This window comes from Rissa tridactyla, chromosome Z, assembly GCF_028500815.1.
Source record: "Rissa tridactyla isolate bRisTri1 chromosome Z, bRisTri1.patW.cur.20221130, whole genome shotgun sequence".
NCBI lineage: Eukaryota > Metazoa > Chordata > Aves > Charadriiformes > Laridae > Rissa > Rissa tridactyla.
In genome coordinates this window covers 36,886,688-36,913,513 of record NC_071497.1, presented here as the reverse complement: position 1 = coordinate 36,913,513, position 26,826 = coordinate 36,886,688, and the positions used below count along the sequence as shown (strand labels likewise).

At 38.3% G+C, this 26,826-nt stretch overlaps 1 protein-coding gene across 3 annotated transcripts in view; it reads right to left on the bottom strand.

Moving 5' to 3' along the window:
- The window catches only part of ROR2 (receptor tyrosine kinase like orphan receptor 2), a 187,476-nt gene that overhangs the window by 125,608 nt on the left and 35,042 nt on the right, over positions 1-26,826 (bottom strand). The gene's annotated exons all lie outside the window — the stretch shown is intronic.

Below are 26,826 nucleotides of genomic sequence, written 5' to 3'. Positions count from 1 at the left end.
CAAAAGCCTTGCTAAGGTCAAGGTAGATGACATCTATGGCTCTCCCCTCATCCAGCCAACCCGTTATAACATCATAGAAAGCTATCAGATTGGTCAGGCATGATTTGCCCTTGGTAAATCCATGCTGACCACTTCCAATAACTTCCTGTTCCTCTATGTGTTTGGAGACGACATCCAGAATGAGTCGCTCCATTACCTTCCCAGGGACAGAGGTGAGACTAACCGGCCTGTAGTTCCCTGGGTCCTCCTTCTTGCCTTTTTTGAAGATTGGAGTGATGTTAGCCTTCCTCCAGTCCTCAGGCACCTCTCCTGTTCCCCATGACTTTTCAAAGACGATGGAGAGTGGTCTAGCGATAACATCTGCCAGCTCTCTCAGCATTCGCAGGTGCATCCCGTCAGGGCCCATGGATTTATGAATGTCCAGCTTGGCCAAGTGGTCTCTGACCCGGTCCTCCTCAACTAAGGGAAAATCTTCCTCTCTCCAGACCTTCCCCCTTGCCTCCAGGGTATGGGATGCATGAGGGACGGCTTTATCAGTGAAGACCGAAGAAAAGAAGGCATTCAGTAACTCTGCCTTCTCTGTGTCTTCCACCACTAGGGCACCCGTCTCATTCATCAGTGGACCTATATTTTCCCTAGTTTTCCTTTTTCTGTTGATATACTGGAAAAATCTCTTCTTGTTGTCTTTAACTGCAGTGGCCAAGCTGAGTTCTGATTGAGCTTTGGCCCTTCTAATCTTCCCCCTGCATAGCTTTGTTATATCTTGATAATCCTCATAAGTTGCTAAGCCCCTTTTCCAGAGAATGTAAGCCTTCCTTTTTTTTCCTGAGGTCCAGCCAAAGCTCTCTATTTAGCCAGGCTGGTCTTCTTCCCCGTCGGCTCGTCTTTCGGGACATGGGGATGGCCTTCACCTGTGCTTCTAAGAGCACCTGCTTGAAGTATGACCAGCTTTCCTGGGCACCTTTGCTCTTCAAAACTGCCTCCCAAGGGACACTCTCAACCATGCTCCTAAACAGGCTAAAGTCTGCCCTTCGGAAATCCAAGGTGGCAGTTTTGCTGGCTCCCCGCCTCCCTTCACCAAGAATTGAAAACTCTATCATTTCATGGTCACTCTGCCCAAGACGACCTCCAACCTTTACATCCCCCACAAGACCTTCTCTGTTAACAAACAGTAGGTCCAGTAGGGCACTTCCCCTAGTAGGTTCCTTCACCAGCTGTGTTAGGAAGTTGTCTTCCACACACTCCAGGAACCTCCGAGACTGTTCCCTCTCTGCTGTGTAGTATTCCCAGCGGACATCCGGGAAGTTGAAATCCCCCACAAGAACAAGGGCAGATGATCGCGAGACCTCTGCCAGCCGCTTATAGAATACTTCATCGGTTTCTACATCCTGATTAGGGGGTCTATAACAAACTCCCATCACGATATCTGCCTTGTTGGCCTTCCCCTTGATTTTTATCCATACACACTCAACACTGTCATTCACACTGTTGAGTTCTAGACATTCAAAACCGCCCCTAACATAGAGGGCCACCCCACCACCTCTCTTCCCTTGCCTATCCCTTCTGAAAAGCTGGTAGCCATCAATTACAAATACAATACTCAAGTTGGCAATGCACACTACACCTGGGAAGCTACCCTCATACAGGTTTAGGAGAAAGACTTTTTCTAAAACAAGCTCTTAGAGACACTTCTGCCAGTATCTTGTCTCGGTTGTTACTAGAATTTTTTAATTGTTTGCAACATGAAGCTTTTTATTGCAAATGAAGAACAGGGATAAAATAACTTTGGATAAAAAGTCTATTTGTTGAATGAAGAAATATTGTAGTCTTGACCTAAGGAGCTCAGGATTTAGCACTAAGCAATAGGCAAACTGCACAAATATCTTCAGAGAAAGGAAGGCGTAGAGACCTAAAAGAAGCACAACTGCCAGAGGAATTATTACATCAACTCCATTTTTCTAGAGGGTTTTATATACAGAATAACTGGACAAAATGAAAGGAGACTTTCTCAAGCACAGGGACAAAAATATAGCAAAAAATATACTTGCAGGGGGAAAGAAAAACAGCAGAGTAGTAATATAATACTGACATTTTAGAGACATGAAGGTAAAGGCAGAAGAAATAATACTTCTGGTGTATGAAAGGTTTTTAAGGCGAACAGAATATTCAATCTAATTTTTTTAAAAAGCCACTTAATGGACTCAGGAAAAGGTGGAAACTACATAATCTTAAAATTCAACATCTTCTAAAGACAGAATGCAGCAACATCTCTGGAAAGTGATGCAGAGGACGACCAGAAAAGATTTAAAGCCAAAACTGAGGAGAGGGGGAAAAGAAGGGGGAAGAGAAAGAGGGCTGTTGAAGAGCAATTACAAGGATTTAAGAGGGAAAAATGAGGCCTTATTTTAGACAGTTGGCAAGGGCAGCAGGTTAGCCGTAAGAGATGTCAGAAACACTGTTCTGGAAACAGAAGCAATCTGATCTGATGACCATATTAACAATACTAGCAAATAGAAATATTTAGAAAATAAGTACATTTCTTAACCAGAAAAATAAGTGAAAGTTTCAGGAGTATTTCAACAGAGCCTTGCGATACACGAGGATTTTTAGTTTATTTTTAAAAAAATGTTATTGACATAGCTATGACTGGGTTAGTTGTTGAAAAACTGGACCTTGTTACTCTATGTCTACTCACACTTTAGTCACAGGCAACTTCCGTAAGGTCAGAGTCAGTACAAAAACCTGTAGTTATAGACATCGTACTTAATCTCAACTTCTTCCTGATACATTGTTAGAGCCTGCTGGTTGTTGCAGTCAAGCACCACATGTCCATCTATACAGCCCTGATTTCTGCAGCTAGGAAACATATAAGGATATTGCTGCCTGTACACCTAAAGGACTTACCAAAAGTAGGTGGCACAATAATTTCTGTTAGAAAGTGAACTGATGAAACAGCATATATACACTGTATTAATACCTATATAGCACATGGGAGTTATCACATTCACCTATTCCTCCCAGGTGAAGGATGCTCAGCTTCCTTATGTTCCATGAAAGCAGATTATTATTTCTCCAATTAATGGGTATAGAAATATTCCCAAGGTAAGAATTTGTGCCTGGTGTGAACAGTACCATGGTGATGCTGGGGCCTATATTTGATCCACAAATACAGTATGTGCTATAAACAAACTGCTATGTCACAGAAGCCATAAACATTAGCCTAAAAGCAGCTACGCAAGCCGAGGAAGGAAAGCGGAAAAAAAAACTTTTTGGAAGAAGAAAACATCCAATAAATTTGGAAAGGTATTGCATGTGCACTTGAGAGGTGCTGGAAAGTGTCCAAAGAAGAGCAACGAAGCTGGTGAAGGGTCTAGAGAACAAGTCTTATGAGGAACGGCTGAGGAAATTGGGGTTATTTTTCTAAAGAAACAGGGACTGAGGGGAGACTTTATTGGTGTCTACAACTACCTGAAAGGAGGTTGTAGAGAGGCGGGGATTGGTCTTTTTTGCCAAGTAACAAGTGATAGGACAAGAGGAAATGGCCTCAAGTTGCATCAGGAGGGTTTAAATTGGATATTAGGAAAAATTTCTTCACGAAAAATGTTGTCAAGCATTGTAACAGGCTTCCTGGGGAAGTGGTTGAGTCGTCCCTGGAGGTATTTAAAAGATGTGTAGATGTGGCTCTTAGAGACATGGTTTAGTGGTGGACTTGGTAATGTCAGGTTCATGGCAGGACTCAGTGATTTTAAAGGTCTTTTAGAACCTAAATGATTCTACAATTAACCTCTTGTTAAGTTTTGCTATTCAACAACACACAGACTTCACAAAGGACAAATGTCCATTTTCTAATCCTTTTCTGGTAGAAAATAAAAAATATCCTTTTGTTCTGAAATTAACAAGCTGCCCCTGAAATCAATGTATTTTTCATTTCTAGAATGGTTATTTAATTCTGCTTATCTGAGGATAAATGCCATTTCCACTAGGGATCTGAAATTCACAAGCCACATTGACAAACCAGCAAAGACGGTTATGAACATGTAAGAGCAATGTTCATTGAGCTTCATTTGCTGCCTATTCATTTCAGGATGAATTTAAAGTTCTGACTTACACTGCTCTCAAAAACTGAGTGAGAGTTTAATGTAAAGAAAAATCATAACCCCATTTATCAAATATTAAATACTACTTCTAAAACTCTATGTCGCAGGAGATTGTCCAGTTACATCGTATTCAGATCTAAATACAAGAGCTAAATAAAACATTCTTTTATAATTGCATCTTACCGTAAGCATTAAAAGTCAAGTGAAAACAGTAAGGAGGAAGGAGACAGCAAAGAAATATGAAAGAAGGACCATATACACCACTAGACAAGGTTCACAGTAACTTCTTCTGTGGGACTGTAGTTAAATACAAAGATGCTGGGCACCTTTTGGGCATATAATACATTGACAATACCAATTGGCTCTTTTGTAGGGTGAAATGCATTTGTATCACTTAACTTATTTGGGAAGCATAAGATACAGAGATGCATTCTATTTTCCATGTTTTCCAATTGGTGTACATTGGCACATGCCTATTGACTTCAACAAGGCATTATGTCAAACTCATTCAATCTGAGGATCTCTTCTGGGTACAGGTTCTCACCAACAATCTCTCCAGTCACAGAGTGCAAGACAAGTTCATGGCAGACAGAATCACAAATGAAGCTTATGACCACACATGATAAAGCAGCATTGAAGGAAAAGATGATCTTTGCTTTTCTTACACAACCAGATTTTTCAAATTCTGGGTAACATAAAAGATGAGCAATTTCTTCATGTAAAAGAGTGCAGCATAAAAAAAGACAAGGATTCCCATCCCACCAAGCCCTCTGCAGCTTACCTTCCTACACAAGAGTATTGTTTGTACTACAGTAGCTGATTTTTTTCTGCAGAGATTTGCAGTAATGCTAACTCATTGCATGCTGATGCCTAGAAAAGGAAACATAAAACTTTCCATGGGACTGATGTTTGCATGGGACATCATTTCACAAATTTAAAATGAGAACCAGTGCAAGACTAGTTTGTAACAATGTCAAATCTTTTGAAAAACAGTGAATATATATGTCTTTAAACAGTGTTTTAAATATTTCAAGACACAGGATCTCACAGAAAGAATGTAAGACAGAATTTTTTTTTTTCATTTGAATTATTTATCTTTCCCCCAGTGTCTGCTACTCCTTTCTAACCTCGCTTCTTTTGTTATTCTTCTTTCTTTCTTTTTTCTTTCTTTTTTCTCTCCCACCCTCCCTCCCTCCCTTCCTTCCTTCCTTCCTTCCTTTCTTCCCTCCCTCCCTCCTTCCTTCCTCCCTCCCTTCCTTCCTTCCCTCCCTCCTTCCTTTCTCCCTCCCTCCCTCCCTTCCTTCCTTCCTCCCTTCCTTTCTTTCTCTTTCTCACTCTCAAAAACATCAAAACCATCATAATCTGGGACCAAGAAAATTTGAAAAACATGGGACTCAGATAAAAATTTCAGTCATACTATACATATGGGAAAAAAAAATCATATTCATAGGACTTTTTCTTTTTATTGTGGTACCATGACAGGTGAGAATAAGTTTTGAAACTTGACTTACTATAAAAAACTTATTATAACTTCTGGTGCATCCTCCATAATGAGGCCTTTCTCCTGCAATATCACAATGTAAGCTAATAAAAACAACTGTTTGCAGGATCGGGACTTAAATTCTTCCAAAAATTTTTGTACTGTTAATTACATTCATGTTTACATCTTTATATCATAAAGGTGTTCAGAACCTAGTAGTAAGAAAAAACGACATGCTGATTTGTGCATACCATAACAATAGCTGCTAAATTTAACTGTATATTGATAACTTCCATCTGTACCAGTGAATATTAAAAACACAGGCAATCCAGAATGAAGCAATTCTGTCTCTGGCAAGTGTTCAAGCCACCCATAACAGAACAGAAAATATTCACTAAGGGTTGCCTTTTGAATTAAATCTACGTTTTCAAAAAGCAGCTTTTTGCTTGAAGAAAAATGTAGAATTCTTAATAGGAAACCCCCTTCATCCTCCTCCCATGGATGCTCATTACATGAGCACACCTTGGATATTTTTAAAGTGCCTCTTCACTCTACCTCTTCTCACTAACTAAAATAGGCAAACAAAATACCTAAAACTAAGATGGAAGCTGCTACCTCATTTCTGTTGTCTTCTTGACATCAATCTGTGAATCCCAAGTTTTGCACAGGGTCAGCAACATTGCAGATCTGTACAGCATGAGCAGCAGACTCACCAGGTATTGTGGAACCCCTGCCACAATAATAGACCATGTTTGACACACAGCCTACAGTGAGTTATGGTCTTCTCTCCTTTGAGAGGCAATTATTATCTGTAAATCACCACAAAGAACTGAAGATGATACATTCTAATTCCTCTTTCTCATCTAAAATAGCTTGCTACACTACACAGAACTGGGGTACGCGAAGCATTCAGGATCTTCAGGATACAGGGACTTATCTTCTGCTTAGCTTGCAAAGAAGGCAAGAAGTGGTAAGGCTCACTGCTCTCCCCTCTTCATTTGCACCTTGAAGGAGCAGTAAACATTTTTGGACTTGCATTCAAGATACAGATATTTAACTTTTAAATTACAGTCTCCTAGAAATATAAAATATATTTTTCTGTAGCACAAGAAAAATTACGTTATTAATTATAACAAAATTTTACATGGAATTCCGTGGCTGACTTAGCTAATTGCACTGTAATCTGTTCTTTTTTTTCCAATGTAAGTTGTAGAAGCATTGTCTGAATCTCTCTATATGGTGATGAATACCCTTGATTACTGCCTGTCATCAGCAAGGACTTAAGTATGGCTCTATTCTAAACCTTAACAGGTTTAGATCACAGTGTTTGTGGTCTTCCCCACAGCTTAGGGGACATTTTAATTCAATGACTTAGTTCCTAGGGTGATCAAAGACTTGCTTATGAAACAACACAGCACAGTGACCAGTATAAAAATCATTCAAGCCAGCATGGTATTGCTGATGCTGGAGGTGGGGGAAAGCAGCTGGAAGAATTCCACTGCCCATGGCCGTCAGGGCTGCCTGGGGTGTTTCTGTACAGCACTGCATGAGGTTGTGCCTTGCAGGCAGGTGATCACAGCCTTGTTCCCTCACACTGGCAAAGAACATAAAAACTCTTTTTTTGAGCTCAAGCTATCCCTGAAAGCAAAGCCGGAAGGTGAGTTTTGTTCTTTAATGCCCACCAAACATTTATTGACTACCTGGTAATAAGTAAAAGGTGGATCAAACATTAAAGACAGTGGGGTTATATAGATGTAGTTGCAGCATAATACACCATTCTCAATAGCACATAAAATGTAAAACCTATGCCTCGATCTAAATCCAGAGCCTAACTTACAGAGCTGGTAGATTTTCGTGTGTGTATGCATGTGCACATGCACTTGTGGTGGGGTGTGCATATGTGGTTTGGGAGGGTGTATGTATCTGAATGGATGTAGGTGTGTATGTAGGGTGGGTTTGTGTATAGGAGGGTACGTGCACAGGGGTGTAGATGAGTGGGTATTTGCAGATAAGCATGTGCAAGTAGGTAGGTACAGGGGCACATGGGTATAGGGTTGTACATGTCTGTAACTGTATGTGGAGGTCCATGTGTGTGTGTGGAGGGATGTCTAGGTGCGTGTGTATGTACATGCAAAAGTGTGAAAGTGTATGTGAATTTCACAGAATGGGTTGGAAGGGATCTTAAAGATCATCTAATTCCAACCCCCCTGCCATGGGCTGGGACACCTCCCACTAGATCAAGTTGCTCAAAACCCCTTCCAACCTGGCGTTGAACATCCACAGCTACCCTTAGCAACCTATTCCAGTGTCTCAGCACCCTCAGAGTAAAGTATTTCTTCCTAATATGTAATCTAAATCTATCCTCTTTTTGTTTGTGCGAGTGTGTGATGGGTTTTGTGTACAGTTGTGCACATGTGCATAGGAGTGTGTGTAGGATGTATGTATGGAGAGGTCTGTGTTTCTGTGTCTGACCAGTGTGTAGTGCAGTATGTAGGAAATATGTGTATGGGGTGTCATAGGGATGTGTAAAGGTGTGCGTGCAGGAGGAGAAATACAGAGGTGTGTGTTTGTGCAGGGGTTTGTGCTGACAGGTGTCTATAGGTAAGAGCGCAGGGGTGTGTATGTGGGCACAGTATAATCCAAGCATATGTAACATAGTATTTAATGGAATATAGATTTTCAATATAGAAGTCCATTTTCAAATAAGCACTTTTGACAGAATTTAATACCGAATTATACTTAAAGATAATTCAGACTTTGCTGGGATTTCCATGATGTTTACTTTACCACAATCTGAAGAGTTAAATATGCATTTGGAGAAGCAATCAGTATACAGGCTGAGTATTTACAGGTTATCCATTGACACTGATTTCTTCAATTGCACAAGGAAACAGTGACTAGTCAGTTTCTTTGAGAGACTTCGTAGCCCCAGTGTCTCTAGTTTAGTGTCTTGCATTAGCCTTGGATTTACCCATAAAGGGGATCTTCTACATTTTCCAGCACCAATGTCATTTTATACATAACTCAGCATTTTATAATATATTACCATGGTCAAGGGAGAACTGTCTTCTGAGAAGCTATTACATTGTGTCTTCTAGTTCGATTTATTAGACTGCCATCCATCATGTGACTGAGATCTTACTATAAAATACATTAAACTAAGCCAAAGTTTTCATAATTATTCTCTTTAACATACAGTAAAAGAAATATTTGCATTTGAATTCATTTGATGTTACAATTAAACTTCATTTCTAGGCTTTAAACATAATCACATTTTTAAAAAATCACCCATCAAAAGGGGTGTTCAGGAAGAAGTACAGTATTTCAGTACAGAAGGAAAACAAGAGTACATAAGCAGGACTTTTAGCAAAAGAGGTTATCTGTGTACTCAAGAAAAAGAAAGAGAAAAAGACAACATTGAAGGCAGCGCTGCTCCCTAGGCCCACATTTTTCAAAGAGAAGAAAATCAGAGCATCTGAAACTGAAGATGCATTTCTAAAAATATGGCTATAAGATCCTTGGCATGGTACGAGAGATGAACATAGGAACTATGCTGTAACTGTCAGCAGCTAGTTCTACTTGCATCTCTTTGGGAGCTATCAAAACTTATATACATCTTGACTAAATAGCGCAAGGAATTATTGACCTGAGTGACAAGGCAGAAAATTTACCCTATCTTGCTTTATCCCCTAAATGTTTCAGTTGTCAGGCAGTTCCTGCTAAGTAATAAGGACAAGGACAGGATGTTTACCACAGAACACCTGTAGCCACTTCAACTAGGGTTACTTCATAGTATTACCTCAAGGAGCTCCAGGTGCAAAAAGATCCACTCTGCCTGAAGTACGTTGCTGTGAAACCTCCACACTATACAAGCTCCAACAGCTCTCTAATAAGGACACAGGAATGGGACACTCTTTATAAGTGTGCCATCTAGACCTGAGAGATACTAACTAGCTAGTCTTCCCTTCCCATGTTGCTGATTTTCTCACTACTGAGCAGTGGCAAGTATTGCAAAGTAAATACTGCTCACATAATCTATTTTCCTTTATACTGAGGATCATGGATCTGATATCCTGACTTTGAGCAAATTCTTAATCAAGATTATTTTTCTTAATTGACAACCAACATTCATAAGGATTTGTTTGATGATGAAGAAGGAAACGAAGCAATGAAATAACCATAATGCAACTTCGGTGAAAAAAAAAAAAGGCAGGTGGGTAAGAACATTCCCGACCTTCTTAATAAAGAAGGAAAGGGCAGATAAGCATCACTTCTGCCTTTCACAAATGTTGTGTTTCCCTAGGCAAGCACTGTGGGTGGTTACCCAAGTTTGGGGGAAGGAAGTGGTAACTTAACAGGAAAACAAAGAAACACTCTTTCTTCTTGAGAGAAAGCTCTTCTCCCTCAGCCCATGAATGTGTGAAGAGTAACAGAGAGTTGTAATAGATGAATTATTTACAGTGAAGAGTAATGGATTTACCACTACAAAAAGAATATCACTAGATAACGCTGCAGTTTCTTTCACTCATGAAAGGCAGGTAGTAATTACATACCCACATAATTTTTTTCATCAGAAAGTTAAATCGAGGGTCAAGTTAGACACGTAAGATATAAATTTTTAAACTACAACATAAATGGCTATCTTTCTGAAAGCACTTATTCCATTAAATTTTACATACAGAAATTGTTGAGAAGAATTCTTTTTTTTCTTATCACTCTGGTACATATGATGGTGGTCCTGACAAACTCTGTCTTTGTTGTGGGTGCTTTGTGTTAGATGCTTTTCAGTCACACAAGAAAGCTACAAATTTTTTTTCTGAGGACCATAACTAGGACTTATTGCTGAGCCCACATGAAACCCATGCAATTATCACCACTAAGGCACTGCTCAGGTACACTCTAACAGGAAAGACCAGGCTCTGTCAAGCGAATGATCCATCTCCTCCAGTACCCAGTCTCCCACAATGGTCTATGGCAGTTATCTTGAAAAGAGTATTAAAAAATAAAGGGGAGTTTATAATTGTGTCTCCAGTATATTCTCACACCCTTTAGCTGCCTGCAGCTGGAGGTCTTCCTGAGCTAAATACGGTTTCTTGGTGTTTAATAGCTTCTGGAAATTCTAATGACCCCTTAATGTGCAGACCTGGAACAAGATGTATGACTTACATCTTTGAGAGAAAATTGATAACAAAGACATGAAAACATACAACTGGCCACGTTGCATAAGATCAAAGGACCATTTAGCCCAGTGCTGTGTGTCTAAGAATAGACAAAACCAGATTCATATATAACACTTCCCCTTAATAGTCTTCCAGCTTCAAACTGTTTTCAGGCTCAGGAAGTTCCTGAGGTGGATGTATGCTCAGAAACCCTCAACAGCTTTCTCTTCCATGACCTTGACCAAAGCTCCGCCTGAAACTACATTTTGGCAATCAACATCCCCAGCATCCTTTGGCAACTGGTTCCATAACCCTATTATCAGGTCCATGAAGACTCATAGTCCTCAGCTTTATTTGATGCCTCTTAGATATTCCAAGCCCTGAATTAACTATACTACTTCAGATGTTTCTTTAAAAAGTGAAACGTGGACATGAAGAATATCTTTCAGGAAGAAAAATTAAAATTAATAAAGTGGATGTGGTAAATGGCATTTTGATATAATTACAGAAACCATACCTGTAAGTTGCTTTTGCAAATTAAATAGGCACAAATATCATGTTCTCAAACAAATGAGGTGTATAAAATAACAAGACCACGGCACTTTTGCTATAAGAGCACTTCCCTAAAATGAGAGAGAAGGTGAGGTGTCTGTGTGCTCTGAAGTGAAAACTAGATTAACTTCTGTAAGAAAACCCAATAAGAAAATCCTGGGCAGAGAGTCAAAAAATACATTAAAATACAGATACAGAAAAAACACACAGGATCCTGATGGTAGCCATACTTCTCAAGAACAAGGCATACCTCAAAGCCCATACTGGTTCAAATATGGAACAATAGCACTTAAAGCTTTAATGTAATAAAATATCAAGTAATTTTTAGGGAAAAAAAAAAAAAGAAACAAAACTCCCTCCTCCTTTGGACTGATTCCTGGCGCCACTGGTTGAACGAGGAACCACAGGCAAAGCATATTTACAGCAAGCTTTCCAGATTGTGCTGCAAAAGCCAAGAACCTTTTCTGTAAACTGAGGCCTCAATCCACCCCACACACTTCACATTGCAGCTATGTGCATTTAATAAAAGTTCACATTCACATTTTTATTTTTCTCGTTACATTGTTTATATTACTCTGCATTAATTTCCTCTTTGTAAAATCCCCTAAACTGCTCATAAAACTGCCTTAAAAAGAAGTAAAATGATCCAGCTTGGAGATCAAGGAAGAAAAATGGGGCCATTTTTCACTAGAGATGTAAAGAACAGAAAAGAAAAATAATGTATCACTGATTGCTGTACAAGGCCTGCCAGCAGATACGAATCTGGATTGTTGTATTCCAGGATTTATCCCAAAACGGTACAGGATGGTATTTGAGAGAAAGCACCTATATTTTAAAAGGTATTTCTGAGCATAGAAATACAGGTATGCGTGATCCTCGTGGAAGTTCAATGGAAACAGGAAATCCATATACAACCAAATTTCAATAAACCTCACAGGTTTGAAAATCAGGTCCTGAGTTCCCTTGGTAGCTATGAAGATGTATCCCTATGTAACCTGAAACGAAGACAGGGTCACTCATGTGGAAAATGAGGTGAGATGTAAATAAGTAACATGTTGAAAAATAACTGTCACAATCCAAAAATCAAGAGGAAAAATCTTAAAACTTAGATTTATCATAAAGGAATATACAGGCAACAGAGATGACTGTTCTCAAACAGCTATTCCATATAGGGATTTATACTTAAGTCCCTATTTTCATAAATCTAGTTAAAAAAAAAAAAAAAAGAAAAAAGCTTAGGCTGATGACAAGGCCACTTGGCATGAGCTGCTATAAATATTGCAAAGTTTCCATTTCTTCCTCTTTAAAAAAAGCACAAATATAGTCCTTTTATGTTCTCATTTAAGTAATCTCTTGCAGGTTCCACACAGACCCATCCCCATGAGTAAGACTTAAAGTCTGCTATTACGAGCAGAAAGGATAAAACTGCCCTTTGGCAGAAGTATTGTTTTTGTGTAGTCAGACTTTTGGATTTCTACCACTTCCCTTGTTGGCTTCCATTCTTCCCCCCATTCCTGCTGCACACATACTGGACCTTTAACTTGTGCTGCCAAACAACATCCCTCCAAAGAGCACATCAGGGGAGAGAAAAAAAGAGTGGGGCAGGGTGGAAGGGGGGCCAATTTTGCTTTCCGATGTTGTGTAACAAACAACCCACAAAAGGATTTTGAATCAGCAGAAGACAGTAGGGAAATTACTGTTTATCCCCTAGAAATGATCTATCTTCTGCCCAGAAGGGAAGCTAAGACACCCACTGGAGTTCTACCTGTGCTGCTCTGGCTTCATTGATTAGCCTTGGTTGGCAAGTCACCATACGCATTTGATGGGAACATTTACAATTATACCCCAGAAAGCTGTTAATCAGAATATTGTTATTGAAAACTTGCCATAGAACACAAGTCAATCTGAACATTATCAATCATTCAATCTGAACAATATCAGACATTCAAAAGCCAATAATCACCAAAATAAATTATTATCAAAACTCTAGCTTTTGCCTCCATCCATTCTGACTCACTCTGAACTATGCCATTGGATTCTTAAATCATAATTGTTTTGCAGGAAAGTTAGATAACATTAAAAAAAAAAAATCGACTGGACTTCACTCTAGATTCATAGCTGGCAATTTCAAAACTAATGATGCTTTGAAACTTTTGAATAATCACTGGGACACATTCTAAGGAGGCCTGAGTTTTGGCAGACAGCACTCAGCAACTTCATGAAACTGGGTTCCTTTGAAGTGCCCCTATCTGTGTATCAAAACCAACTAGATTTTTCAGTCAAAACATTTTCTGAGGTCATAAAGAGATAACAGGGAGAATAATAGGGCAATATGCCCTATTTGACATTTGAGATGTCTACGTAGAAGTGTCCAAAGTCAGGAGAATAAATAGGAAGAACTTTCAAGTCTTTAGAATCAACCAAAATTACCGCTGAATCCACATCACAAAGGCTGGGGATAAATCTCAGGGCTGGAATTGGTGTGTAGGGGTGAAATGAATTTGCTGATGAAATACAGCAAGGTGAAAAGAAGCAAGAAAGTATTATATTGTAAATAAAGAACACATACACTTGCTCTGAAGTTCAGGAAGAGTTGAGAAGCAGACTTTTAAGTATCTCTGAACAAATACAAAATGTGAAAAAAGAGAGGACAGTCACATTTTGTTGCAGACCTGCTATAAGTGACTCGATCAGAGGGAGAAATGTGTGATGTTTTTCTCTTAAGTAACTAGTAGAGGCATCCAGAATAGAAGAGTTGATAGTAATGGAGACTTCATCAAGAAACCCACAGATGAGGAGGAGAAAAGACAAAAAGGAACATACAGGCAGTCCAACAAGATTTTTGAGAACATCTTTTAGGTGAGGCTGATTTATGTTTAACTCTAAGTAAAGGAGAGATGAGTCAAGAAACAGAAGCCAAATTAGTGGTCATAAAATGACAGATTATTTACTCCATAGGAAACAAAAGAAGATTGACTAATCAAAAAAAAAAACCAGAAACCAACCAACAACCCAACCAAAAACCAACCCTAATGCAATAAAGAATGTTGTATTCAGAAAGGGATACAATAACATGCTACGGATATTGGTAAGCACAGTGCCTGTGGATTAAAATCTTGAGTAAAAAGAAGACAGAATTTGTCCCAACACAGAAGAAACAAGAAGCAGAGGAAGGGACCAATGCAGCTGTGTAAGGCCCTCTTTATAATAAGAAAATATAAAAGGAATTTTTAAACAATCTAGAAATAAGGACTTGTGAAGAATAATTAGTCATAGTACAGAGGAATTATAGAAACACACATGGTTAAAACCAGAAAGACCAAAGCATGCAATGAGTTATAGTCAGCATGGATTCAAAAGACAGTAATAACGTGTTCCCTATAAACCATATGTTTAAAGAAAATATAAAAAGTAAAGTCCATACTTAACTGGGAAAGAAACAAACAAAAGAAAAAGGCAGAAGTTCTTTTCTGAAATTTGTTTTTAAAAACTGATTAATTGTGACTCATATTTTTAATAGAGAAATATGATCATAAGCTTGAATAGACCTAGAAGAAGTAAGCACTATATAAATTGGAGCTATTATTTAGGTCATCATCAGGATCTGGTCTGTCATCCTCTGTCTGACCAAATTCCTTCCACCAAACTCTTTCTCAAGGGCCCATTAGATGTGAGCTGTGTCCCCAAGTTCCCACCTCATACAATGGATAATGTCATCTCAAGGCAGGACCACGTGTGTGCATACAAGGTTAGATGATCAGCAGCTGTGTGTCTGCAGGGTTACATGACTCTCCGAATTGGGGAGGCATGTCTGAATGTCAGTCATGCAATATATCTTGACTAGCTACAGCTTCTGACCTTCTCTTCAAAATAGGGATCTGGAACATACGCAAAACGTATCAGTTAGGTGGAATCACAACTAACTGAAAAACTGTCTGCCCATGGAGGAATTCTCCACTGTCAAACTGGAAGAGAAGCTCCAGTAGGATTTCGCAGGTCTACTGTGTTGGATTTTATTAGTTACCTGAATGGTAGATTAGAGTATAAATGTCAAACTTGTCACTCCCATGCAGTAGGTATCATAAGCATCCTGAGGAATGGGCTCAGAGTCTAAAGTGATACTCACAAACAGGAGGAAGCATCTAACATCAAAAAAAAAAGAACTTTAAAAACATCTGACATATGCAAGATTTAGTAACTTTTAAAAACCACAACAGTACAAAATGAGGAAAAACTACTCAGGTTACAATACTGTTGAAAAAGTTCTGGCTGCTGCAGACAATAAAAAAGTAGACTGTTGGTGCTTAAGACTTAAAACCCAAGGAAATCTTACCGGAGAGGACTATTTTGCTCTATTAGATATTGATGAGGACTGGAAATAATTATTCTGCTGATTGGCTGCCAAGGTCCTTGTCAAACTTTGAGCACCACTGAAAAAACTGTGATCAACAGAGAGATCCAAAAGCAACAGGAAACATGAATCAAAGAAAAATTGCACAAGCAGGTTTAAGCATATAAAGACATAGGTAAGCATTTGTCCAATGTATAAAAGGCTGTTATAAAGAAGACAGAGAGCATCTGTTTTAATTTCTACTACATGAAGAAGGATAAATCAGCTTAATTTGCAGCCCAGAGGATTTGGGTTAGAAACCAGGCAAGCATATCTTATTTTGAGCATAGGTAAGTAAAGGGACACACAATATATTCACTGGAGATATTAAGGAGAGGATAAACATCTGTCAGGACTGGTTTGAAGTACACATAGCCTGCTCTAGAGCATGAGCTTGAACAACATCGCCTCTTGTCTATTTTAAACTTACAGTTTTCCCGAGACCTTTAATTTTCATTTTTATCCTAAAAATGAAATATCTGCAAGGAACTGACAGATTTTTTTTATTTTAAAAGTTACTTAAGCCTTTAACATTTTAAAAGTTCATTCCTAGAAAATTCCTAGATTATTATTATACCAACCTCCTCTTCCCAGGTACAGGCTTAGTAGAAATGAAATAGCTACCAAGATTTGGCTTGAAATTGGTGAAAGAGGAAGGAGAAAATACATAGGTAAAACTTGCTGGACACAAAGTAGGCATCTCATGAGCAAAGGGAAAGGCAAAATGAAGATAATGGACAGAGTAGGGGTAAGCTATGGCTAATTCAAGGGACCTGTGGTACTGGCAGGTCTGAGTCACCACTCCCCAGGTCATGGAGGAAAGCACCCATACAGATTAAGCTTTCATTCAAAGGACACAAGCAAAGCAATGAGTAACAGCTTCTTTGTGCAGTCCAAGCAGACATGAAGCACTTTAAAATAACAAAACAAGTAAGAAAAACCTGGAATTCAACCTTTTCATATTTGAAGCCAATAACCTTCTTCTAAAGCCCTTCTTGATTTAACATGCTTGAATTTGGCTTTAATAGCTGTTAAAGGGGTGCTGTCAAGAGGTGGCTTTTCCAATAAGCAATACTCTGTTATCTCTTCCACTCCTTCTACCTACCTAAAAGAGTAAAACTAATATGCAATTGTCAGTTCTAGACACCCACTGAGCCTAGATTAGGCCTGAAGTCATACTGGCAGGAGATGAAAGTAAATTCTGATCACGGTCCAGAGGCTGATTTAATCTGGGAGAAAGGAGAGGAGATAAGTGGGTGTGTTAATTCCTGAATTTAGTTTTTTCTGTTCATCTTTGCACTGGAAAAGAGGTCAAGCTGGAAATATTTAAAGATGGATGAATATACTGAAAAAAAAAAGGTTTTAGCACATAAGCCAACTTTCATAAAAGACTGCAGGCTTGCATACACTGGAGGAGAGTGAAAACATGACTAAGTACCTTCCTTTCAGAAATGTAGAGGTGGAATATTAGTGTCTCTAATATTTTGCAGAAGAATTTTTCCACTAGCAAATAAAAATGATTGGCAAAGATAATGCAACTAAAAGTAGTAAAACAGAAATATAACAGGCATGTTTATCTTCTGAATAAATGAGTATAAATTTGCAACATTAAATTATTTATATAATTAAATAGCCAAATATTAACATCTAAAAATACTTAACCTGCACTTACATTAATTACAGCCATGGTGGTGTTTTGGTTCCCTCCACAAAAAAAAAAAAAGTTAAATAACTTAAATAAATTAACTTTGACTGCAGCAAAATTTTGTGGTCATTATACAGCCATTATCCTAAAAAAAAAAGAATTCAACGCAAGTCTGTTTAAATTCTGTCCTATCATCCTGTTAACAGAAGTGTTCTTCTGCCAGTTCTTTACTATCAAAACTATCTGTTTTGTAGATCAGATTCCTCCAAAATCTAGTTTAATACTTTTATATTTTCCACACTAACATCAAAATACAACACCAGTTGCCAAAAAAACCCCAAACCCTCAAAAAACCAACCAAAAAAACCAAAAGGTAAAACAATTCATTTCAGTGTTTCTGCACTGAAACTAGCTTTAGGTGATTTTCACCTAAACCTATTAATCTCATCTAAACCTCCAGTAAAAATTTGCTGTGCTGCTCCCAAACCTCAGGAAGCTTCTCCTAAGTGAACCAAACATAAAGAAATCCACACTTTCTGCACATCTAATGATCATTGGGTGGTTCAACTACGTGATAGCATATTCCACAACTGTCTGGAAAGTGGACAGCCAGAACAGGGAGGACATGATCCCTACTAGTCACTATTTTTTATATAATTTATTTCTCTCGGTTGCTAACATACCTTTTGTAATGTTTTCCAGTAGTTTTCTTTGGAAAAAAATTTCTAAAGAGGGCATAGATCTCAATCTGAAAACACTGTATGGAAACATATCTATTTCTAAGAAACACAGTTGAAACACAAACCTTACATGAATCTGAGGATAGCAAACTTTTTCCCAAAAAATATTCTCATATGATCATCTGCCCACCCTTCATCTACTTTAAATGTAATGCCACTAGGAGAAATTCGGTACAGATCTCATTTATCATGAAGAAAATGTTCAGTAGGAAAATTATATTATTCACTGGGTGGGATGTGGGAGAATGTGTGTGTGAGGGGGGTGTGTGCAGATATATATATGTGTGTGTGCGGCATCTGTGTGTGTTATATGGAAATAATCATTATGGTTTTCTTTGTTTCAAGTTACTGGCTTTTTGCCCAAATTTTCTCCCCACCTAATTTGTCAAAGTGGGTAATTATCTCACTGCCATGAGCACTTAATAAACATTCAAATAATTTCTTTCTTCAGTGTGGGTAACCCTGAAATGATGATACACTCTTTTTCTCTCTTCCAAGATTAATCCATTACTTATCTGACCATTGTTTCTTCTTCAGCTGATAGCGTCACGTAGTTCCAGTTCCAAACCATAGAGTCCCAGCTAGACAGTGTATAAGTGTAATCCCCTTCTTAATAAAGAAACTAACTCTGCAGGTTTGCTATGCATTGCAAAAAAGCAGAACAAGTTGAGTTTTTTTAAAGTTGTCTCAACCGTTACTACCCATATATTTTTAGATTTCTCATCTTCTGATGTTGTGAAGATGAAAAAGGTTACTAAGCATTTTCACTACAGTAGCTGTGCTATAAAACAATGATGCCAATATAAGAACATATACAAGCAATCCAACCTTAAACCCCCACATTTTTCAACCAAACTCTATCTAATCCAAAAACTGAGTGCAGTCACGCTACTGCTGTTTTTAGGCCGCGATGCTGCTGCACACTGTCATCAGTGCTAAAGTTGTGCCTCACTTCTACCACTCAGGCTTGTCTTGCCTTGTATTCTGCATTCCCTCCAAGATGGGTAATGGATGAAGCCTCCTGTGTCTCACGAGAAATGATCCCTGGCTCTGCAGCAAAGACCCAGAGAAGTGAAGAAGACACCAGACTGGTTTTCCACTCCTGACAATGAGCAGCTGAAATGTGTATTTATGCTGCTGTTGAATCCCACAGCCAATGGGAGAGAGAGTACACCCCAAAGACCCCAGCAGAACATCTGGGGGAAGACGACAACTCTTAACCCTTTGTTCACAAGGGAATCGGTCTACTTGGGACTGGGAGCCAGTGAACAAGGGAGATGGGAGGAGGAAAAGAGGGAGTAAGACTTATTTTCCTATCCACCTCCTTCCAGAAAGTCATTCACTTCTGGTCAAAAGATTTAATAGGATAGCAATTTTTTTTCATGCATATTATGAAATGTCCAAATGGTATTTCCAGTTACTAATTTTGTCCTCATTTCCATGTCAAATAATCCTGAACTCTAGGGGAAAGAAGCCAGCTATCTTCCTACCCACCCCAGAACAGAACCAAGCGCCCTCTTTATTTTACTATTCTTTTTGGTGGATAGATTTTTGTGTTGTTTTATTATTTTAAGAGATTTATGTGTTTACACAAACAGATGAGACAAAGATAAGGCAGAAGAGTTTTTTTTCTCCCCAAATTGATTTATTTTATTGTATCTGATCATGACGGTGACTGAGACAAAACATTCCAAAAGAAACACAGAACATTTAATTCAAACATGTAAAGATAAACATCACCAGCAGGTGAAGAACAACTATCTGTTATATCACAATATGACCAGAGTAGTCCTCTGTGGGTGAGACTTCCTTTGATGTTGATGGAAACCTGCTTTTCAATTAATTCATAAGAAGGGAAGCACACATATTTTCATTGCAACTCCCAAGCCAAAATCTCACAATAGTATATAAACTCTCTATTAAATGCAGAAAGTTTGAGCTTTAAAAGAAAGTTATTTATATCATGGAATCTTTCAGTCAAACAGTGAACTAATGTTGACTTACCACCAGTCATCTCCCATTAATGATACTTGAGTATGAATATTACAGTTGTGCATATGATGGGAGAGGAAAAAAGAAAAAAACACAAACCAAGAAAATAATAAAACTCTTACAAAAATCTAATTACACTTTTGATCTGTAAATTTTGAAAAAGTAAGTTAAGAACAGAAACAATAAATGGACCAAATTGAAAAAAAAAAAAAAAAAGGAAAAACTTGAAACTGAAGAACAGGTTTGCTTAAGTCTTCCCATTTTTATGCTAATTATGGCTCCACTCTGTGCAGTTTCATAAGACACATCACTGCATTCCAGGGTTATTACCTCAAAGATTTCCAAAGCAATATGCTCAGTTTACTCTCAAGCTCTGCAAATTTGACCTGCAACCCATTCATCAAACCGAGATACTTCCCCCTTGTATAAAAATCAAGAATAAAGATGAGCAAAATTCTGCCATATGTGATACCTCAGAAAAATCTATCAATCATCTCCATCAGCATAGCAGAGATTGCTTTGCTGCTTTGTCAGTAAACAGAGTGAAAGATGAACAATAAGGAAGGAAGACAAAATCAGATGGGATGGATGACAGAATTACAAGTTTACCACGTTATCACTGTAATTGTGTATGTTTTAGTGTGGTAGATGTCTTCTAACTTTAGCTGAAACATCACCATCTCCATCCAGCTCTTCAGTAAAGCTCACTGGTGTCTCTATTTTGTAGCTCAACTGGAGCCACTGACAAGATTACAGAATGCTTGTAGGACACTGTTCAAAGGCAGACAGGTTTGCTCAAACTAATTTCACTAGCAGTACATGCTAAACTGGCTGACTTCAGACAAAACAGGTAGGCAGTGTTGACATGTTCAGTATCTGGAATTTCCCTGGCAGTAGGCAGCTGCAGATATAGTATATGGTGCAGATATAGTATATTGTGCAGATACATAGATTCTTAGTAGGAAATATGTAGCAAACACTGTGTTTGATAAAGAAAACGTCTATCTCCCTTGCTGACACATACAATTTAAAAAAAAATAGGTCTTGACCTGTGAAATTTATGCATTTTATACTATTCTAGGTTGATGGCTTGGAAACTGATAGCAATCACCATAAATACCAAATAAACTGGGCCAACCGAAAAAAAAAAAAAGCAGATGTTTTCTAATTGCTGTTTTCCTGCCCTGGTAACATTTCTATATTAGTGACAAGAAATACTACATAAAATACATTACTTTTAAAATTTATTAACTAGCAGGTTTTTCCCATTCTAAAACCAGTGTGCTAGGACTGGTCAATATGGCACTTTTTTTTTTTTTATTTATTTCTCTGAATACCTAGCTAACCAGACGGCTAAACAGAGAGTTCTCTGCCTGAGTGGGAACACAGTTAAAGAGCTTTCCTAAGACTTGAAAGACAAGAAGATGAGACTGGCCCCTTCCATGGTCAGAAGAGATGGTAGTCACTCCCTCAAGCATCTCTGATTTCCAAGGGATGAGATAGCAGCTGAGCAACCAGCAGTTAAATCCTTGCATGTAAAGCCAGATCCGTCTGTCTTACCTCCAAACAAGACTCAGCTATGTGACTTCTCAGGAACGCTTTGAATTTAAAATAGTAATAATTTGCTACTATTTTTACATGAAGAAAAGATGACATGTATCGAGTCTTTCCCCTGAAGCTGAAGATACAGCTTCAGAAACATTGAGAAAAAACCTATATAAAATGTCTCACCCACACTTTTTGGACAAACCTGTCTGATCTGGTCATGAATTATTAACTGGAATGTCCCTCTGTTATGGGTGTACCAAACACCTATGACCGAGTACAAAGGAGAAACAACCAAAAGTATCAACAGTGGTCCTCACCGTTGGACTTGTACTACTTGTACTTCAAATGCTTAAAAATGAAAGCCCACTTCACAATCCAGACTCGCACATTCATGAGTAGAAACATAGTTTATTATTTCTTAAAGTAATTTTAGGGTAATGTTTACAATATGCTCCCAGACTCAATTTGTAATTTCTGATGATAAGTTAGCTCATATTATGTTGAGAAACATTGTGTAATTGTCATCACAGCATTAGGAGTTGGTAAAGCCCTGATATAGACTAACAACCTTCTACGGCCTGGGCCAGAATGCTTCTCTCTCTAACACTGGGTGTAGATATATATAAAGAGAGAAAATGTATATCAGATGTATTTATTTGTATTTATATTTCCATGTACTAGAAGTACAAAGAATGTAGGCTAAGCTGCATACAAAAAGACTTTAGAATCTGCTATTTATTCAGATCTTCCCTGATTATATACTTGGAAACAGCTTTTCTTGGGTAAAACTAAACACTAATTTCAAAATTTGAAAGAACCACCGGACACAAGACTTTTTTGAGTTACCGTAACAAATTATAATCAAACACAAAAGTTCTATTGTAGTTTTTCAGATTAAAAGTGGATATACTATTTTTCCAGAAAGACTGAATAATCCAACAGTGATTGGCTTACATTTTCTTTCTGGTTTTTAAAGTTGTCTTATAACTTGCTATCCAGTGTATTACTGCCTGAAAGAAACTTCAAATAGGTGACAGCTGACAGCAACAGCGGAGTTTTCTCTGCCAGAAGTATACATTAAAAAAAAAAAAAATTGCAAGCATGCTATGCTATTTAAAATGAGACTCTAAGGCACCACAAGAAGAAACCCTTTATAAATCAAGGGCACACTGTATACAGTAATTCACTTACAGTACTGAAGAGAGATGTTGTTAAATTCTACTAATCCATTTTTGGCATGAACTGCAAACAGGCCAGATAGTTTACAAATACAGGTTATAAGCACTGTTGCTAGAGCTGCCATTCCTGTGATCTCAGGCAAATTCTGAAGCATGTTGCTTCCTTTCTGAAAAGCTTAAATATGTGGCCTTCCCCCACACACCCTTAGCTCTGGACAGTTGAATCATTCTCACAGCAGATAAATCTTTCTGACTGCTGATTATTCTGACGGGGGAAAAAAGGCATTGTGTGTGACAGGGTCCTTTTTGTTTCATTACAGGAACAACAATCTGTTTTCCATTGAACAGAGTTTTTACTTCTCCCTCCAGAACATTTTTCTTTAATTATGATAAAAGACAGTAACTTAATCAGGCATAAATCCTGTTCAACTGAACATAAGAAAATAAAGGGGTTAACTTTGGAGGCAAAAAGTTAGACATGTGACCTCTCAGTTACAACTCTAGATAATATACCACTAAACCACTGACAAGTGAGAAATTGTTCATTCCTCAGATATGCACTAGTATCACTAGTGAAATAATTCAACAAATGCACAATCATGTTTATTTTTATTAACATGTTTCACCTAGAATGTAACTATTTGGTTATAAAATGATCTTGACTTTTACTCCAATAGTGAGCCATATGTACAGCTGCTGACAGAGAAAAACATATTCTTTGTAATATGCTATTTGTTTCAGAAACTCTGGATACCAGCACCTCAGTTTGCCAACTAAGCTGGGAAAAATTAGAGGTTGGGACTGATACCAGTAGGCAAAGACCTTCATAGTTGAGCTATCTGATATGTGTAATACAGGCAAGATGTATATGAAGCCTAGGATCAGCATCCTCAGAGTATAATCAGTATTCTCACTCATTGCCAAATCTGAGAACTGGCACAGCAAGTTGCAGTTTTAACTCAGTTTAGTTGTTGGAACCAAAACTTACCTCAACCAGCTAAACTGCAGCAGAACTGGTCACTATTCACACAGAAACAACCATCAGTTACTTTTTAAGCTGTGAATAGGCTGTCTGTCTTTTAACTCACTCCAATGAAGCATGTTTAAGCAGGACACCACCTCCACCCATCTTCTCAAGGACAATGCCAATATCGCAAATGACTCACCTCTTAGAAAACTGGAAATGGGGGGACAAGAGGGAGAACATGGTCTCAGTGGAGCAAAACGAGAGGATGCACCAGCAAACTTGCATGCGAGGGAGCCTAGAAGTAGGGACAGGTGAGCAGGAGTTGTGAGAAAGACACGGGAAAGTCACAGTACGACAAACTAGAAAGTTAAGGTATCTTTGGGACGGAAGCATGAGACGTTGTCAAACATAGCAGGGAGACAGCAAGGGAAAGAAATTTAAGGGCTGAAATTTGGGAGTCACTGGAAATATGGATAGGACACGAAGAATGTATTCTAGCTGAACAGGCATTGATTGAATCTTACTGAGCAGAAAAGGCCACAGGCAGCTTGTTGGCCCTGAGGACAGTGAAACAGCATGTGTCATGCCCACGTACCTGCAATCTCTCCTCTCACTCCCAAAGAGGCTGGCCATATCAAAGCTAACCCTTGCCAGATGCTTCCCGCACGTTATACTCCTGCACTGTTAGAGTTAGACCTACAGCCTAAAACTATGGCAGAAAGCATGCTCCTCAATAAACCACAGCCAGCTGCAAGCTGGCATCCAAGCTTCAACCTAGATCCTTGTTTGCTTATGATAAGGACTCCAGCCAAAGCTGCTGGAGTAAAAAGATGATAGACATTGCATAAAGACAACAGGGACAAAAGTTCACCTTTAAAGACAACCTAGGGAGTCATAGGGAGCCCCCTAAATATGGAGGATGGGGAAAATCCCACACAAAGACCTTGGTGGGCAGAATAGATGGATTGCATAGGTTTATGCAACAAGGACAGTGTGCAGACTATGCAAAGTACACAAGTGCTCCATTCCTCCCACAAGTAGAAGTAGTTGCCACTACCAATGACAAGGTCCATCGGTCATCACACTGAGCTTCCCCATTGAGTCTCACCGGTCATGTCCGGTTTGTAGTTTATACCTTCTTTGTGTAACTAGCACCAAGGTAGCAGTTTTTAAGACTACAATGTCACTATACGAAAAAGATAGATTTGGTTAATTGATTAAAGACTTTTCTTTGGTTGCTTAAGTTAAAGACATTTCTTAAAGCTGAATAAAACGTTGAATGTCGAAACTACAGATGTCAAAAGGAAGAGAAATCCCTTGGGTTTGGGGTTGGTTGGGTTTTTTTGGCCAGTCTGGAGTGCATTATTTCAGGCAGCGTGGAGCTGCCTCTGGCTATAGTTACAGAGTAGACTTTAAGTGAAAACTGGTGTTGGTCTGCATAATATTTTGTGCACCTGGGGAAAATATTTATCCAAGCAACAAGCCAGATCTGTGGCAACCAAATATGTTGAGGACTTGCACTATGTTCAATGGAATCTTTGAAAGTACCAGCAGACACTTACTGTATTTAAGCTAGCTTCTTCTTTCTAAAATTTATGAACAAAACTTAGCAAAAGAAGTATGTCCTGGTTTGATCATCATTATCAAATTGAATTAGAAACTAGGACATTCACACAATGTGGTCTAATTTGCTACACAGTTAATCTCATAGTATGTATTTTGAATATGATTTTTATAATGAAAATTTGGGTTTATATGGATCACACTTGTAATTAGTTTTCCTGCATTAGGCATTTAATAACTTTAAAGCTTAGGGGTTTAGTATTTTAAATATAAACCTACCTTTTTAAAAATCATATCCAGACTTACTCATGCACATCAGTTTTTTTCCCAGAGCAAGCATTCGTTATATGCCATACTAGCTTTGCAGTAATTCAATGTCCAAATGCTGGACTTTTAAGGGTGTGTGATGCTGTACGGAATCATGAGTGGAACCAGCAATGTTTCCGTATCAGGGAAGCAGACAATTTAGAGTACCAACATTCTTCATTTATATGGAAATCTTAGTATATAAACAAATATACATTCCTATGCTGCCATGCAGTCCCAACATCTCTCTGTTCATTTTAGTGTGTTCCTGCACCTAACTACTGGATTATTTGGGACACTGGGGAAGTTTTAGCTAATGCAAACTTAATCTGAACCATTTCAAGTACAGATCACTGTCTATTTTTCTTTCCTGGAATAAAATAAAATATGACATCCACTTCAAATACATCCAGAGCCAAATTACAGTTTACACTGTCTCTACCCCCATGTGTTAAACCTCTCTTTGTAAAAGAACTCTATTAAAGAACGTTTCTGTCACAGAAGTGCATTTAGATACCTTCCGAATTCTGATATAATGAAAATTTGTTAAGGTAGTAAGGTACTAAGTCTGTAAAGAGTTTAATAAGTAAATGCTCTCTGCGTTCTAGATGACATCTACACAGTTTGCTTTGACATACACAGGCATTTTTCCTAACTAAGTATTCCTTCTCAACAAAAGTAAAAGTGGAATTGATGGAACTGAAATTTATGCACCGGAGCACAGCTGCCCCAAGACATGTCAAAAAGCATCCTCAAGACATGTCAAAAAGCATCCTCAGCACATCATCAGCCCTGCCCTGCTCTTTAGCCACATGCTCCTTGGGGTAATTGGTTTTTGAAAGAGCTTAGACTATAAATTACCTCAGACAAATTGATTTTCATTTTGTCTTCCAACGTAAGAAGACCAGAGATGCCACTTAAAATTATGTTACAGAGATTATTTCTTGTCCCCCAGTGACTACTTTGCCTGGACTATGCCATATCCAGTATACAAGCCATCCTTTAGTACTTCTCACCTGCAATTTATTTTACATCACTAGGTAACCCATGCTGAGACAGAGGAAAATTATAATGGCCACCTGGAAAGTGGGTAACAACAACTCTGCTGTGAAAACCACCAAAATAGCCCATGAGAGACATGCTAAAGCTGCAGGGAACAAATTTGAAAATTAAAATCATAAATAATTCTGAGAAAACTTGATACAGAAG